The sequence below is a fragment of the Peromyscus leucopus genome, chromosome 4 (assembly GCF_004664715.2).
Source record: "Peromyscus leucopus breed LL Stock chromosome 4, UCI_PerLeu_2.1, whole genome shotgun sequence".
NCBI classification, from domain to species: Eukaryota; Metazoa; Chordata; class Mammalia; order Rodentia; family Cricetidae; genus Peromyscus; species Peromyscus leucopus.
This window is the reverse complement of record NC_051066.1, coordinates 35,269,349-35,286,649: the sequence shown is the minus strand read 5'-3', so window position 1 is coordinate 35,286,649 and position 17,301 is coordinate 35,269,349. Positions and strand designations below refer to the sequence as shown.

Genomic DNA, 17,301 nt, shown 5'->3' with positions numbered 1-17,301 from the left:
ACTGTTCAAGCTACTCTTGAATTAGGGCATAGGATGGCCAGAAGGAAACTGAATTGAACTAGAAAGTCCATTAAGCTCTGGTTTGAGAAAACTGAGCCTAGTAGAATAAGGACAAGGTTTGCATCTTGCGAAAGTGGGGGACTCTCTTGAAAACAAGAGAAACATGTTCTTTATCTTTTTAAAAAATATATGGTCCTCAAGCCTGTGAGATGGCCTTGTGGGTAAAGGTGATTACCTAAATTCAACCCTCTGGTTCGACACAGAAGAAAGAGAAAACTGGCCCCTGAAAGTTTTCTTCTGATCTCCACAAGCATACAGTGGCACCTGTGTGCACGCACGCGCGCGCACACACACACATGTATGCATGCATGCATGCGCACGCTAAAATAATTTTTGAAGTGTTTATTCACTGTAAGTGATTATTTTACTTCTATAGGAAGATGTGACATCACAGCAGATATGAAGCATTTCTCTGTGCTGGTCCATGAAGGATCTTGAAGTAGAAGCTGCCCAGAATAAAGAGTAAAATTGGAAGGTCTGTGGGAAAGCCGTTTGGTTCACTTGTTGAGAAACATGCATGGGCGATTTTCACAGCTCAGAATTATCAGGGAGGAAGAAAGGGAACAGGAGTGGATACAGCTTGTGTTGTATCACACATTTTTATTCATTAATATTGTTCCCAAAATATATGAAATAAAATGTAAAATACATTGCAATGTAATAAAACTATAAACATGTTTTGTACAAAACAATATTGAACATTCCTCACTCGAATTTTCTGGCTGTTTATAGACAATCTACAGTTGCCTGATCCATGACATCCTCTTGGGAGCAATGTATCCACCTCATGATCTTTCATGGACCAGCACAGAGAAGCTCTTTGTGTTTGGGTGAGGCATCACCTGGAATGAAGATACTTTTTCAAATAGAAGGCAGATAATTAGGAGAACCTTCCTTTGGGTCAAATTTCCTGTCTTATGGTAACTATCATCCCATATTTTTTTGTTTTCTATCTCCTTCCCTTTCCTCATCAATCTCTGAATAGGGGTCAGGTCTTTGTTACATCACCATCTGGTGTCAGCACCCCGTTAACCTCAAACTTCCCATGTTTGGTTATGTACCAGTTATTTCTGGAGAGTTTTGGGAAGTTACAGACTTCAATGGCCCATCCTCAGTTGTGGCACAGAATGCTTTTAATATCTGCCCCTTCTTTCTGTGCTCAATAATACTGTCCAATTCCAAAACCTTGTTCTTCAGGATTTTGAAATTATGTATTAATTGGTATCAAATCATTCTCCCAAGAATGCTTTTACCAAATTAGTCTTTCTAAATTTCTACATCGTATATGTTGCCCCAGTGTTAAGTAATTATTATTGTACTACCATTGTCCTTGAGAATATAACCAATTATCTGCAGTCTAGAAGAATCTAGCAGTGCCACCACTGGCCATTGAGAACTTTCCCGATATATCTTAGTTATTCTCTAATATAAGTCCACACCAATATAGACAGGCTAACAAACCTTTCTGTTTTTTTTTTCCAGAAAGTTGTAGTGAAGCATCACAGACTGTACAGATCTAACAGCAAACATTCATTTCTCATAGTTTCAGATGCTGAGAAGCCTAAGAAAAGGTTACCAGGAAATGCACTTTCTGCTTTGAATTCCTTTCCTGTTTTGTATTAAATCTAACGAAGTTGAGAAGTAGAGGTGGCTATGGAGAGGAAGGTGATATATGATGCCTTCAGAAGATAACAGTTTATTGGAAGTAAAGGCATTGAGACCATGATTGGACCTTGAGGTGTAAGGAAGAACAGTAGAGAGAAATAATACCATCGATTAGAGAACTAAGCATGATAGAACCTAAAAGGGAAGGAGAGGCTCCCTTTTAAAACCTGGGGAGAAGATTTATTAAGGACAAGATAAGGCAATGATGTCAGAGATTATCTAGCTGCTATGGCAGGATGATGTTAGCAGAGAAGTCAGAGGAGCCTCTTCAAAGAGCAGCCTTCAGTAAACTTCTCTGAGCAGGTCTCTCTTCAGAGGCTCTGGACCAGACCTGAGAACAAGGGACCATTTGACTTTTTATAACCTTTTTGGGGTAACGGCTGGAAAATTTATATCACATGTTCTGGTTCAATATAGCCTAAGCGACAAAAAGCATGAAAGAGCAAGGGACTACAACTTCAGGGCTGCTGATTCACAGCACAGATTGCTTCTTGATTCTCTGTCCTACACAGAGCTGGAGGGAGGCATATGGCCTAATTCTTTCAGGCTGTGAGATCTGAGGCCAGATCGTGGCCTGAATATACAGGCCCATGTTCTAACAGTTTCCAGTCAGCTGCTTTCTCACTGTATCATTACTCAGTGTGGTGGTTTGAATGTCCCCCAAAGGTTCTGGCATTTGAATACTTGGTTCCTGGTTAGTGGTGCTGTATGGGAAGACTTAGGAGACAAGGCCTTGCTAAAGGAAATAAATCACTTGGGGTAGGCTTGAGAGTTTAAAGACTCTTGTCATTTTGAGTTCACTCTCTCTGCTTCCTACTTATGGTTCAAGATGTGACCTCCCAGCGGATCATGCTGCCATGCCTAGACCTTGCTGCCATATTTCCATGCCATGACAGACTCTTCTCCCTCTGGAGCTGTAAACCAAATAAACCCTTCTATCAGTTGTCTTCTTCATGGTGTTTTATCATACCTATAGTAAAAAACTAAGATAGTCAGTATTAGAAATGCAAGTGAAAACCAAAATGGGAAACCTGTACACATTCAAGAAAGAATGAAAATTATGAAGCACTTTAATGCCCCAAGATGGTGGCAAAAATACAGAACAATTGGATATATCTTGCATTAATTAAAGAATATACAACAATTCAACCACTTTGAAAAACTCTTTGCCTATTTTTTATATTGTCTCTACAGCCCATTAATTCCATTATTCTTTAATCAGTCGAGAAAAATGAAAATATCCTTTGACAGAATGATACCATCTTCATAGATATAAACTAATAATTAGGATTCTTACAAATGCTCATGAACTTGGAAATTGGTGACTTATGAAATATGGTATGCTCCTACAGTATAGTAAATACATGCAGTGAAAGGAGACATTCCACAAGGAGAATTGTGTCATGCATCTCACAGACATGATGTAGAAAGCAAAAGGAAGACACAAAGGAGCAGAAATTGGAACTGGGTAAAAATAATTCATGGTTAAAAATGTAATAATTCATGATAATAGAAATCAGAACAGTGCCGTGTATCTTAACTGGAATATGGGATTTCTAGGTCAATATATTGGCTGGTTTCTATTCATGCCACATGTCAATTATACATTAGTTATAACTGTAAAACAAAAAGCTGTGCATGGGGTGCACACAAACTCCAAGGATATATATGCAACAACCTTAGTGTACCAGGATCTCAGTCTACTAGCTGCTAATATCTTCAGACAGGAACTGCTTGGACAGTAGGAAAGAGTCCCCCAAATTCAGAAGGTCTAGTCTAGTATACAGGCCTGTGAGCTGACTTCAGTTAGGGACAAAGACATTTTAAAAAGATTTATTTATTTTTATGGCATGTGAATGAATGTTTGCCTGCTTATATATCTGTGCTCTGTATGCGGATAGTGTCCTTGGAGGCCAGAAGAAGGCAATGGACCCCCTGGAGCTAGAATTCTAGAGTTGTTAGCTGCATGTAGGTGACAGGAATGGATCTGGGTCCTCTGCAACAGCAAGAGTTCCTAACTACTGAATCATCTCTTCAGCTTCCCAAAGACAATTCTTTTTTGTGTGTTTGTTTCTTGATACAGGGTCTTTCTGGGCAGCCCTAGATGTCCTGGAATATCCCATGTAGACCAGATTGTCCTCAAACTCCTAGAGATCTGCCTGCCTCCGCTTCCCCAAGTGCTGGAATTAAAGGTGTGTCCCATTACAGTTAGCTAGCAAAGGCAACTCTTGATGAAATTATGGGGACAGAACCAGTGAAACAAATACTCAGAACTCAATTCTTCTTTTAGCATATACTATATTTTTCAGTGTTCAGGAGCAGACTCATGGCCTTGTACTTGCTAGACAAGCACTCTACCACTGACTCATACCCCAGACTTTTGCCTTTTTGTATATAACTCCCTGAAGCAGCATTTAACTATAATTATAATAATGGTGGCTTGGCTAAGTCTCCACACTGAGAGTGACCTAAGTGAATTGAGGATACAGGAAAGAAAATGAACACAATTATTGAATATAACTTGTGCTGCCTGATTGCAAATGAGGATAGGATGGCATAAAAGATGGTGCAATTTTGGTAGAATTAGTGAAATGTCAGGCCTGGAAGAATCAAAGGATTGCTCGAGTAGGGCATTAGAAAATGTGTTTTGCCACTAGATTACAGAGGGCTTCCAATTAATGAAATCAAAATGTCAAAGGCATATCCAGGGGAATAAATGTTAAGAAGATATGATGTACAAAATGATTGAAAGAAACAAACTCAAAGAACTGAAGAACTAGAATGACTGAAGAATACATCTGCCTGCATATACATATATAATGCATATTACTATATAATACATTATATAAACTATATAATTTATATATTATTAAAATATATATAATACATTACAATAAATATTAATTTATGGAAGGGGCTGAGGACATAGCTCTCTGGTGGAGTGTTTGCCTAGCATGTGCAACACTAGATTCAATCCCCTGTACTACAAAATCAACAATGGTCCAAAAAGAAATATGATGACAGCTCACTAGCAAATGTGAGTGCCATGAAAGTATGATGGACTGAGTGTGGTCCCCAACACCCACCTAAAAATCCAGGAGTGTTGGCTTTGCTTTTAATTGCAGTGCTGGGGAAATAGAGACATGCCCATCCCCGGGACAACCTGACCAGTCAACTTAGTCCAGTTGGTGAGCTCCAGGTCCCAGGGAGAAAGACTCTGTTTCAAAAAATCAGATGAATGCCACTTGAGAATGGTACCTAAAGCTGACTTCCAACCTTCACATATAATCATACATGTGTGCACACCCATGCACACAGACATGCACACACACCTCTTCACATATGCACCAAGAAAAAAATAGAAATTATGGTTTGATGGAGAAACAGAGCTGGATTCTGAAATCTGCAAAACAACGGGGGCTAGACTTTTGGAGAGAGCCTTAGGGTATCTGCAAAGAGAAGTGGATATTATAGCCTGCTGTTAGTGCGAGTCATCCTTAATGATTTCATCTCTTTTGGCCCCTGGAGTCAGCAAGTCACCGAATCCTGTCAATCTATTCCTTTTCTCAACAATAGTTCCCCTTTAATTGCCAACAGAGTTGTTTTTTTTTTTTTTTAAATTCATTTCTCCCTGCTTTAGAACATTAGTTTTCTAATTGGTCTCACAGTATCTATTCTTGTCAGTCTGGAATCTTTATCGTTGCTACTGAACTTCCCTCAGTAAATTTCATCATGTCTCATAAGCCTACTAATCTTCAAAGCCACCACTTAACAAATTTCCATGGTCTTAGAAGGATCCAGATGATCTGGCCTCAGGTCTACCATTTTAGTCCCATCTAACAGCAATTCCTACCCTCACAACAATGCACTCCAAACCCAGAGTCTTCTCACTCACTCTGCAGGGTCATTGTCTGTAGTGTGCTTTCCCTGGAACATCCTGTCCTTCAACATCCTGATTCCTACAGTTTAATTGATAGTGTTCAGTTAAATCTCAGTTCAGAAATCACTAGCATAAGGAAGCTAGGTCCAACATTTCCCAGATTAGGCTTGTATGTACACATGTATACACACACCCATACATAGAGAGCATGTGCATGTGTATACATGAATATATATGAAGGACTTTGTTAGATTGGCTTACCTATGGGGCTGGATAGTCCCATAATGACCATCTACAGACTGGAAAGACAAGAAAATTAGGAGCTGCTTAGTCTATGAAGCTAGACATCTCAGAAAAAGAGGATTCAATGATGATGGAGAAGTAGAGGATAAACACTCAGAAGCCCCCTGGAGAGCTGCTAGTGTAAGTCAAGGTCAAAGCTGAAGAGGTAGCAGTCTCGATGTCCACAGGTTGTGGTAGCAGCAGCAAAAACAAGAACAAGAACAAACAGCTCGAGAATAGGTTACATGGGTGAGAAATTCTCTTTTCTGATTTTTGCTTCATCTGGGTCCCCAGGCTTATCTATTTGTCTGTCTGTCTATCTATCTGTCTATCTATCTGTCTATCTATCTGACCATCTATCTATCTATCTATCTATCTATCTATCTATCTATCTATCTATCTATCTATCTATCTATCTATCTATCTAAATATACACCATGTATCTATCATCTATCTACTCTATCTATATCATCTACCTATCTATCTGTCTGTCTGTCTATGTATCTATCATCTATCTATTTATCTATTAGCTATCTATCCTTTCTCTCTCTTCCTCTCTCTCTTTTTCTCCAGATTATATTCTTCAGTGGAGAAAACACACAAGATTATCTATAGTACGGTACATGTGATACTGTTAGGGAAGAAATGAAATATATAAAAATGTACCTATTTTTGCTTATCTGTGAAAAAAGAACTATGGGTTCTTTTTATCTGTAGTATAGTACATGTGGTACTGTGGTATTGTTAGGTAAGAAATGAGATATAAGAAAATAATCCCATTTCTGCTTATCTATAAAAAAAAGAACTATGGGTGTGGTTAAAATATGAGTTGAGGTGAATGATTATTGACAGGGATGGAAGGAATAAGGAGGAAAGAATGGGGGACTGAAAATGGGTGGGAGGAATGACCAGGGACAATTCTCTGATGCCCTGTATGTGTGTGTATATATATATATATATATATATATATATATGGAAGCTGTTTCACTTCTTACAAAATAATATTAATTAGTATGTAGGAGAAACCCAAATAGAATGCAAACAATAGTCAATGATCTAACTACACTAAAAATGAATACCTCAACCATGACAAAGAGGGCAAAAAGAAAAGAAAAAATATAAAAATCAGTGGAAGACAGCATACTAATTTCGTGATGAGTAACTTTTTACTAAAGTGGTTTGCTCTTTGGAAGAAAAATGAGCAAAAGAGTAGACGCTATTAATAAGCCTCCATGCTGGATGCAAGGGATACATTAAACATACTGTTTAAGACCCAAACTAAAGAACTGCATTGAACACACTTTTTTGAGCAAAAATGTTTTTCATGAGGATGTATGCTAAGCATCCTGACACTGCTTCATATGTGTTCTAAGACTGTGCAATCAAGTTGCAGATAGTGAAATCCAGGTTTTCACTACCTGAGAACAGAGTAACTGAGGTTGAAAGCAGAAAACTATACTGAATGTAAAAGACTAGAATTAAAGCATCCTTGTAATTCAGTATACACTGGTTCTGGATCCATTCATGTGCATGTAGTCAATAGAAAAATAGGCATAGAAGTATGAGTATCTATGTATGAATTCATGTATGTGTTTCCTAGCTTTGTCAGTTTGAAAGACAGACCAGATGAAAACATTATATCCAAAATTTGGACTCTGTCTACCAACTTTCAATACATGTTTGAAACCAGGACCAATAAGGTGCACAGTGTGCACGTATACACACACACACACACACACACCAAAAAGAAAAAAAAAAGATAAACAGATTGAGTTATGGTGCCAAAGAAGGTACTTAAAGATGATGGCAGCATATTGAAGAGACTAGAAGTTCAAGACAAGAGGTTTAAGAAGGACCTTTTGATGGCCAAACCAGGGAAATGAGGAACACACAAAAAAGTGAACTATAACTTCCTGTTGTTTTTACTCTTTACTCTTTGAGAGGACTGCCACCCAGCTCCCAAATAAATACACATGGAGGCTTATTCTTTCTTGTTTATAAATGACTGGCCTTAGCTTGGCTTATTTCTAGCCAGCTTTTCTAAACTCAAATTATCCAGTCTATCTTTTGCCTCTGGGCTTTTATATTTCTGTGTTCCACATACCTTTCTTTACTTCTTACTCCATGACTGTCTGTGTAGCTGGGTGGCTGGCCCCTGACATCCTCCTCTCCTTCTTTTCTCATTCCTTGATCTCCTCTTTCTTCTTCTATTTATTCTCTCTGCGTACAAGCCATCCATCCACACCTATCCTTTCTTCTGCCTTGCTATTGGCCATTCAACTCCTTATTAGACCAATCAAGTGTTTCAAACAGCAAAGTAACACAGCTTCACAGAGTTAAACAAATGCAACATAAAATAATGCAACACATCTTTGCATCATTAAACAAATGTTCCACGGCATAAATGAATGCAACACATCTTAAAATAATATTCCACAACAATAACTCATAGAGATAAATATGCATGAGTTCCTACTAACACAGACAAATAATTGAATAAATAAGGAAATGTGGGAGAAAGGACAGGAAAGCTTTAGAATTACAGTAGAATTACAAAACTAAGTAAGTGTGGAAGGGGTGACAGCATTGCCATTTGATGATGACAGAGAGATAATTGTTTTAGGTAAGACTTGGTGGATGCTAAAACTAACGTGCAATAATGCAATTCAAAACAAGGTGTTGTGTAACCTCAGGCCAAGTAGTATGTGAAGAAACTTGATAGACACTGGCATGACCCCATTTAGCATCATCAAGAATGTGCACACTGACATCCTATACTTCCTGGTGTGGGCTCATTTCTGTGAGGTCCTTTTCACAAGCATGCAACTCTCATCTAACCATGCTGGATCATTGGACAAACTCAAAGAGTGTTCAACACAACTGACTATGCTCTTCAAAATGGTCAAGGTCATTAAAGACCAAGTGTGCCTGAGACACTGTCCAGGATTTCAGCAGACTATGGAGACCAGATAATTGAATGCAGTGTGGAGGACAGGGAAGGGCCAAAAGAGCAAAGCTTTACTCTGTTTTTTTGTTTGTTTGTTTGTTTTTGTTTTTTGTTTTGTTTTGAGACAGGGTTTCTCTGTGTGGTTTTGGTGACTGTCATGGATCTTGCTCTGTAGACCAGGCTGGCCTCGAACTCACAGAGATCTGCCTGGCTCTGCCTTCCAAGTGCTGGGATTAAAGGCATACACCACCACTGCCTGTTGCTTTACTCTGGTTTTGCAGCAACAGGATGGAGCTCTTAATTGAACATGAGCTGGTGAGTAATCTGGGGGGCATAATTGATCACAGAACTTAAGTGCCTCCCCTAGTACTCTATTTGACATGACATTTGTCAAGACATAATTTATGTCTGATTTTCCTAGAATATAAACTCTATGAATACAGGTAAGAGTCACACCTATCTTGTTTATAACATTGTGAAAGTGCTCAACACATTGTCTTATACACAGTAGTATTCAATAAACATGCTTGAGACATATGACCTTAACCTAATGCTGACCAACACTGTGGGAACAGCATTATGCCTTATCATTGCTCTGGACAACTATGCTGCTGGCCTGCTCTGTCTAGAGGTGACTGAAGGCCCCATCTCTTTATTCAATGTGTCTCTCTCCTCTAAGTTGCATATAAGGTCAATCTTTTATTGGCCATTCCTTAGGATTTAAAGGCTAACTAGGACCCCAAGTCCTTGCCTTGCAAGTCTGTATTCTGGACTTGTACTCCCTCCTCTTGAGACTTGATCTCCTTCATAGTACAGGTGGTAAATAGACTAGCTGAGGGATCTTCTGCTTTATTCAGGTGGTTATCAAAGACAGGCAAGGTGGCAGTGTTCTTACCTTTGGTACCCCTGGGTTCTAGAAGCTTGGATTTCCAAATCCAGAGGCTGTGATTCTAAGCATTGAGAAGTAAATGCTTATTGGTCTGAGCTTTCAGAGCTGGAGGCTTATTGATCCAGATGTACAATGCATCTTACTTATTTTTTAATCATAAGTCCCTTGTATTTGTTAATTTCAGTACAAATTAATATATTTATCTTCCTTGAGTTATAATACAATATTGCTACCATTTTGTTGTCCCTACTTTCCCAGGTCTGGCCATTGAGAGATCTTTCAGGTTGACTTTTAGTCATTTCAGAGGCATGCAACTCTGGCCAGCAGCACGATGTATAGCTTCTGAGATTTGGGTGTTAGGACCCCTGGCTTTTGAAGCCCTCACAGCTCTTCTGAACCCTTTCAATGACTGCAGCTTGCAGTCCTTGTAGCCTTGACTGTGATTTCTGCCTTGATACAGTCTCTTCATCCACAGGCTCAGCTTCTTTTCAGTTTCTGCTCTCATTTGCAGCCATGGTCACATGGGAGTAGAGGCACTCTTCCATCTTCTCTTTGCTGTCACTGTCCAAGCTGAATGCTAGAAGTCTTGCCTTTGTAACCAGCTCAGCCTGCTCTGCCTGTAAGTTCCACAAATAGGCAAATGACCATTAGGCAGAAGAAGCCTTCATTAGGGCCTAAATATACAATGTTGGGGATAATAGGTAGATGTGTAACCCCCAAGACCAATGAGAAAGGGCAGTAGGTTGTTTATACAGCCAGAAAAGGCAGGCTGGTGTGTGGATTACAATTTCACCTATCATAGTAGAACACCCACTTCCACCAATACAAACCTTCCACCAGGACCAATCACAAGCTCCCATAGGCATAGCCTCTTCTGACAGTCACAAGTATGTTGCTGATGATCCACTAAGAGCAAGTGCCCTTCCTCTTTTGGACCTAATCAAGGAGTATGACACAAACTGGAGCAACCAGGGCCAGAGCCTTCTGGAGCACCAGAAGCTAGAAATACCTTCAATCAGCTGATGAGGCTTGGTGCTTCCTGGGACCTTTGGGTTGGATTAAGACCTTCTGTCACAGAGGTCAGTGGTTTGGGCAGCAGCCATGGTTATAGTTGGAGTGGCTTCCTCATGGCATCCAAGAAGTGTTCAAAGCAGTCCGGAGGACACGTTGATAGTCTAGCCAGTGATCAGAGAGGTTGCTCAGTTACCACCTCCCTGCTCAAAGTGGCTGGGCACAAAGGTTGGTTCGGACAGTTGTCAAAAGGCCACACAATAGTCTGGCCCCCAACATTTTCAACTTTATTTAAATTTTTTCTTGTTGACATTGTAGTTTTTAATGGATAGAGTGTTTATTTTTTTTTTGAATGTCTTTTTTCATTAAAGGAACTTTTCATTGCCAAAAGTGTACATGATTAATACAGGTGAAAATAAATTTGCTCCATTTGGCTGGGGAGATGGAAGGGGGTGGCTGGGGAGGACGTAAATCCTCTCTGACGACTTAGTCCTTTTCAGTAACCACCCTGCCCAGGAAGCTTTTGCAGTACTAACTTCTAGTTCATGGTTTGGCATCTTTGTTTTCTTGTATTTGGCATGTAGACTAGAAGAAATGGTAAATACCTTGTGAGACTCAAGGCCTGGTGCAAAATTTCCACCTAGTATCTTACATCACAAATGTGGGGCAGGACCTCCACACATGTCCTCACACCTGAGCTGTGCTTGGTGAGAGAGAGAGGGATTTGAGCTAATGGAGCACATGTCCCATTCAAGGGCATTGTGCAGGGACAGCAGACAGAAAGCCACACAGTGGGAAGCTGTTAAGGGTCTCCAAGGTCAGAGGAATAGTAACTCTAGAGTAAGTGGTGGGACAGGATATGTGACTAGAATAACTCAAGTGTGACCAAGACAACATCCAATCAGAATCTCCTAGGTTAATTCTCTAAGCACTTTCTTTACAGAACTGGAATTGGCTACCTTTCCAAGTTTCTTAAAGATCAGAGTCCCAAACAGAACATGGGCATGCTCTAAAGTAAACCTCATGTTTCCAAGTCCATGATCTACAACTTCTGTTTTCCATTTGATGGCAGGCTTACTCAGATTCCTGTAAGAAAGCAAGGGCTGCCCCAATACCAGGAAAATGCTCTCTCCTCTGCTTGAGAGTTGCGGTGTTCTGACTAGAGGCTGTAGCCAGCTGGCCCTTGGTGGGAGCATCCTGCCCTCTGCTGGATCTGGCTAGAAAAATGACTCTGCATTGCCTTATAAAGAATTAATTAAGGCTGGAAGCATTTAGGTTTATCTGAAAATAAATATTTGCTTGCATGCTGATGAGGTTTTAATTAACCAGGGGATGCATTCCTTATGTGATGTCTTCATTCTCAGAGGATTTCCAGGTATCCGAGACAAACATCTCTGTGCATCAAATGCACTCCCCCTGAATGATAAACACTATGCCATCATTTACAAAGAAATGTAAACAATCAAAACTGAATCTCTAATAGTTTTTCAAGTATTCACACAGAGTTATGATATGACAGGAAAAATTCCAGCAGAGCCTGGGTGGATGAACTAATTCTCCAAGGTGCTAAAGCTTTTTTGGGCTCAGCCTGTCTGGAATGAGAGGTAGAGCTACATGAAAAGGCTGCTGCTATGAGCTACACGAAACACCTTAGCATTTTCCCATGCTCAAGGCAGGTGTGGAGTTTAATTGCAGCACACCTACGACACACAATTCACATAGGGTGCTAAGTGCTCCATGTTAACAAAATCATGGAACTGTTGATATCCTGAAATTCTGTTTGTATAAAACAGAGACTCAGATAGTAATATAAGTCTAGAAAATAAAATGACTCTTTTTAAATATGTAGAAAGAAAGCAAGATGCCCTCCCTAAAAATAACTTTTTGGAGAAGGTTGAGGAGACAGAAAGCCTTGCTACTCAGTGTTGATCAGCCACAGCCTACCATGTTGTCCGGTACAATCTATACACACATCTCTACCTCCCACTTTTATTAAAAACTGATGAAATTAATTCAAAGAATCATCTCTTACAGCAGCCAGTCTCTTCCTAGGCTGTCCTTTCCCCTTCTCTCCTGGGTCCCTCTTCGGCTTTCTGCTCTCTTTTTTTCTGTAAACCCAGAAAGAGGTGGTTTCAGCTCGCACTTCCAGTGCCGGGGGCCCTTAGCTGTTCCTCACTTTCCAATACCAGCTTCACAGCTGTGTTTTCTTCACCATTGGTGCTGTAAGGAGAAGAGACAGCAGATTGCCCAGCACAAGAGCTGGTGGCCACCTTAGTGGTGGTGAGCAACTGACTGTGGTGATGATATTAATGCAGTCATTCTCTGATAATAGCAACAGATCTGTTTGCAACTTAATTTGTCTAGTTGGTTTTATCATCTTCGTTAGCAGCTCTGCCTAATAAGTGCTCTCCTAAAATCCCATCTGGGTGTCCAGGGGAAGAGTAAGCACAATTGACCACCTTGCCAACCTCAGCAAGTGCTTATACTGATGTGTTCTAGAAAGTACAAGGTCAATGAAGTTTAACAGTAGTTGTTGAAGACACAGAGAAATGATACACTCTCAACACATGGAATGCTGAACCCCCAGATAGGTGTCTATCAACATAAATAAATATGCAATAGGCTGGTAATAAGGGAATTAGGGAGGAAATAAGCAGAAGGTATCTTCTGATTTTTTCTTCTGAATTCTATCTTTTACTAATTCTAATGTAATAGTTAAGCAGAACATATATTTATGAGACATAGTGTAGGATTTTAATATATCTTTACATTGTTTAATGATCTGATTGGAATGACTGACATGTTGATTTACTCATTATTTTTCTGGTTTAGTAACATTCCAAATCCTTTCCATTAAGTATTTTAAATGATGCAATCAGATGTCATCAACCGATTTCCCTGCTGTGCTCCTGAACATTAGAAATTACTCCCTTTGCACAACTGAACCCTTGTACCCATTCACCTCCTGCTTCTCCCAGGCTCACTCCAATCCCCAGGCTCGAGTATCCACCGATATTTCTCTTTCTTCTTTCAGATAAGTTTGAGCTTTTACATAAAAGTGAGAATATACTTATCTATCTCTGGCTTATTTCCATTAATATAATGCCCCCTGGTTTCATCAGTGTTTTTGCAAATGGCAGAGCTTTGTTCTTTTTGTTGCTGTTGAATAGCACTTCATTGTGTGTACACACCACACTTTCTTTATTCATTCATCTGTTGGTGGCAACCGTGGCTGATTCCATTTCTTGGCTCCTTGGCATGCTGATTTCATTTCCTTATTTTCTTTGGATATATACCCAGTAGTGGGATTGCTGGGTCATACAAGAGTTCTATTTCTGGCTTTTCTGGGGAAATTCCATAACATTTTCCACAATAGCTGTACAAATTTACATTCCCACTAACAGTGTGGAAGAGTTCCCTTCTCTCCTCTTCCTGACCAGCATTTGTTTTTGAAATCTTTTTGGTATGTCAATTGAATTTCAAAAATGGTGGTTTCTATTTCAATGAAGTGTGTGTGTGTGTGTGTGTGTGTGTGTGTGTGTGTGTGTGTGTGTGTGTTTGTGTGATCTTAAATGACAGATCAATATTTTACTTCCATGGTATGTTACCTAGTCAGGCAAGGGGAGAAAAGATCACTTGTAAATGATATTACACTGTCTTTTGACTTTTAAAATACATCTAAGTTTCTACCAGAGACCTGTAGCAGCCTCTTTGACTCCCTGAATGCAAGGTAAACTTAGCCTTGTGTTGATTGGTAGGAGACAGCAGGGTGAATCCCTTTTTATTCATTAGAAAGTCACACATTTTGAAAAGCAACCACCCGTCCCCTTTGCCCTGCTCATCTCCCATAACCACACACTCTGTGTGCAGCCCATTGTCTGAGGAAGATTTAGAAATGGCCCCCATCATTTCCTATACCTAGCTCGCCATTTGATGACATAAAGCAGGGGGAAAGTCCCGAGGACAAAGGCTGCGCTTCACCCATCGTGTCGGCTCATCTGGTTCAACAGAAATATAGATTATTTATATAAACATCTCAGCATAGCAACGGCGACCTTCATTCTTCTGGTCTCCTGCAGCCATTCCACAAGCCTTGCAAGAAACACAGATTACCCTCTCTAAACCTTTGTTTGTGTCTCCTTGAAAGGAAGTGTGCCGGATTTATATTTCTCAACATCTATAGATGTAATGAGATTTATAGACAATTTAAATACTTTTTTTCTTGTGCTTGCTCAGCACTCCAGCACATTAAGAACATTCTACAGAACGGAGCACATTGCATTTTCGGACTTGACCCAAACGAAATGGAAATAAGTGTAATAAGTAGTTGTATCTTTGTACTTAGGCACCCATGCAGACAAGCCAAAGAACCAGGAGCTATCTGATAGCCCCCAGGAGTCCATTTACACTCAGTGCCCTGCACACAGTAGGTGCTCAGTAAATATTGAGAAATAAGGAAACAATAGTGTGGCCCTTTTTAACTATTTGGCTTGCAGTTGTTATCTTAAGGGCGTATTCAAGTAACAGTTACTTCATGACTACTTGGCCTCATGGGTTAATGTTTACAAAGTGCTTTGAACTTCTTGGGGAAAAAAAAAAAAGAATGTTTTCGTTGGCACCGTATCCTACTTGCCAAGGTACACGAATTCCTCCCGTTTCCATCCTCCAGCTGCTAGGGCGGTGCCCTTTCTCTATGCAAGGCTGGATTCTCCCATTAATCCAGTCTTTCCTGCCTCCTCTAGCCTGCTCTGGCACAGGTAGGGACCAGGTGGGAATGGAACGCTTTCAATAGGACAGATTACCTTAAGGACTCGGGGGAAGGTCTGGAGAAGTGAAAATAGGGTCTTTATTAATGCTTTGTAGAGGGATTGGTGTCAAGAGGGTTGCGGGAGCCTTGTCAGCCGTGGGAGAAGCTGCGGGATACACACTCTTCAATGAGGCAGCGTCAAGCTCAGTCCAGATGGGCGTACAGAGGTGGAGAGACAGTATATGCCAAAGCTGCCTCTGCTGATTTTAAGTGGATTATACACATACCTTGACTAGTGTCTGGCTTTTAGTTTTATTATAAAGTACTCATGAGATAGATTTCTTTTATATGGGCAAGACTTAGATCTATTATCATTTCTTTCCTTGTGGTTTTTCTTGTTCATGTGTCATGGTTGCACATAGCAGTGCTCAAATCCACATATGGTCTACTAAAGCAGTCATGATTTCTAACCTGTTTGTCACAGTCTCCAAACACACTGTCCTTAGATTTAGGAATGTGGTGATTAAAAAGGTGAAATGTGGTTTGAAGACCAAAGCTATAGTTTTCTATGGAGAATGGATGTCCGTCGGAGTAAATTCAAACAAAAGAGGTTTTTAGTTTGGAGGTTGCGACACATTAGCTTTCAACTAATAACACACAATGAAGCTTTCAAAGTAATACAGTTGCAGGCTGCAAATAAATAGAACAGCTCCCTGTGGAAGAGCTTGCTTTAAAGGCAGCAACAACGCCTATTTTCTGCATTGAAGCAACTTGTTTTCTAACGCAGACCATGAGGTTTTCTGTGTGGGTGGAAATTTTCCATAATACATATTTATACCATAGCTGCTGTCCATGTGGCACATTTGCTCTCTCAAAACTGTTTCTAGGGACTGGAAATGAATGTCATGTGGGCAAAAACCAACATGGTATTCTCTTAAAGCGACAGACCACCAAAAAAACAAAAAATGATGCCTGTTCTGCTTCAAAGAAAAACTCAGGTAAGTCTGGTTTTAACTGAATGCTACAAAGTTAACTAGAAGTAGGGCTTTAGCTTTTAAAACAAAAATTATAGACAAACTTCCTTCTAATTTGGAATGCATTCATTATATACCTGAAAACAGAAACAAGGAGAGTAAAATTTGCTCTTAGATAATAGAACCGCTTTGGCAGTCTAAAAGTTCACAGTCTGCGTGAAAGAAAGCCACAAGAAAAACATCTGTTTGGGAGGGGCTCCAGATAAGAAATGCTTTCTCTCTCCCCTTGATTCATTAGTGAATGAATTTCCCATTTGAACAGGGCTGGGCATTCACATTAGCAACATTGAATTTTGTATTTATTTAATCTTTCTGTCTATCTGTGATGCTAGTCCCCATTGTGAAAGAAATAGATGGGATATCCCTTAGGAAGAATGAGGTGGGTAGAATGAGCTAGGACTGGACTCTGTTCCCTTTTCTCTCTGTAAGTATCTTACAGAGATACTTTTGCTCTGGCTTGGAGAGCAGGAAGTGTTCTCACAGACATCTTGCCCCCTACAGCCTTATGGTAAGTTTGAGTGGGAAAAGCAGGGGTTGATTCTCACCATGCATTACTCTGTTTGATTTGAGGGAGAGGAGACAGTGAACACATTTTAGTGAAGTGTTGTATATTGAGATAAATAAATTATTGCTGGGATTTTTTTTTTTCATTCGTGTGCTTAGTGAGTAAGGTGACTTGCTCTTTGCGGTTTCTTTTCTAAATATTTTGGACTTTTACGCTTTGCTTGAAGATCTGTTTATATATGAACATATATACACATATGTATATATAAAATAGCATATGGC

The 17,301-nt window shown here is 39.9% G+C and overlaps 1 long non-coding RNA gene across 1 annotated transcript; it reads left to right on the top strand.

Annotated features, from left to right (window-relative positions):
* Positions 1-15,368: 15,368 nt before the first annotated feature.
* Positions 15,369-16,440, top strand: LOC119087760. The gene is made up of 2 exons (XR_005091234.1): positions 15,369-15,491; positions 16,369-16,440. It is a non-coding gene; the product is annotated as an uncharacterized LOC119087760 (long non-coding RNA).
* The last annotated feature ends 861 nt before the right edge of the window (positions 16,441-17,301 follow it).